Genomic DNA, 986 nt, shown 5'->3' on the forward strand with positions numbered 1-986 from the left:
AGGTGACGCTCTGTATACACGTATATTTAATTAAGGAATATTTCCAGGGTCCTGTTCTCCTCACCCGAACAAGCAGGGAAGGACTGTTTGCTTTTCTGTCCTATGAAGACGGATCGCTCCCACTCAGAGGCGTTCGCTTTCCCAGACAAAATCAGCGACCGCGTTTACGTAAACTTTTGCCTAACATTTCTATATTGAATCTCCTTATCTTGTTTTATTTTAAATGGGGGAGTGCGGGGGGGAGAAAAGCAGGAAAACAAAATCCGTTTCCCACGTGGATAGGTGATTTAATGCTGTTTTTCTTGCTGCTAAGGGAAATGATTGAGCATTGGGTTTCAGCGGTGATTTCGTACAGAAGTTTTTCTCATTTAAGCCGCAGTTTACTCTGCGCGGTACCTCTCTGTGCTTAAGTCGAGTTTTGATGTGAACTTAACATGGGAAGTGCAGAACTGAACTCTTAGCACGAAAGCTGACAAAGGCACTTTAACTGGTGGATACAGTCAGATTTTCCTTACAAATCCCTCTCTCCCCGTAGGGCTCTGTTAGTTCTGAAGGACGTTTTCAACTTGCGTGTGAATAGCGTAAACCCTTTCCTCCACTGTTCGTTTGGGTAAAGCGATATTTGCGTTTGCATCTTCCCTAAAACCCAGCAGTATGGATGTTGCGCACAAAATTTTGCCTTTTTTTTTTTCTTCCCCTCCCTCCGCTGTGGGCTCCGTTTTGTTTGCATTTAGGAGGGCAGCTCCATTACCCAAACGCTGCGATTTCTCTCCAGTGCGGCGAATCGGTGCTACTTCCACGGCCGCTCCCCCAGCAGGGCCGTCTGTTCAGGCGGCAGAACTCTGCCTCCCTCTTACTATTATTTTTCTAAAGGAAGCGGGACGCTCGCTTCTATCCGCTTCAAACGAACGCGTCTGATTTACCGAGATAATAAATCTTGACGAAACCTCGCTAATGGCATCCGCAGGCATGAGCAGCTTTTTTTT

This window comes from Meleagris gallopavo, chromosome 2, assembly GCF_000146605.3.
Source record: "Meleagris gallopavo isolate NT-WF06-2002-E0010 breed Aviagen turkey brand Nicholas breeding stock chromosome 2, Turkey_5.1, whole genome shotgun sequence".
In the NCBI taxonomy this organism is placed as follows: domain Eukaryota; kingdom Metazoa; phylum Chordata; class Aves; order Galliformes; family Phasianidae; genus Meleagris; species Meleagris gallopavo.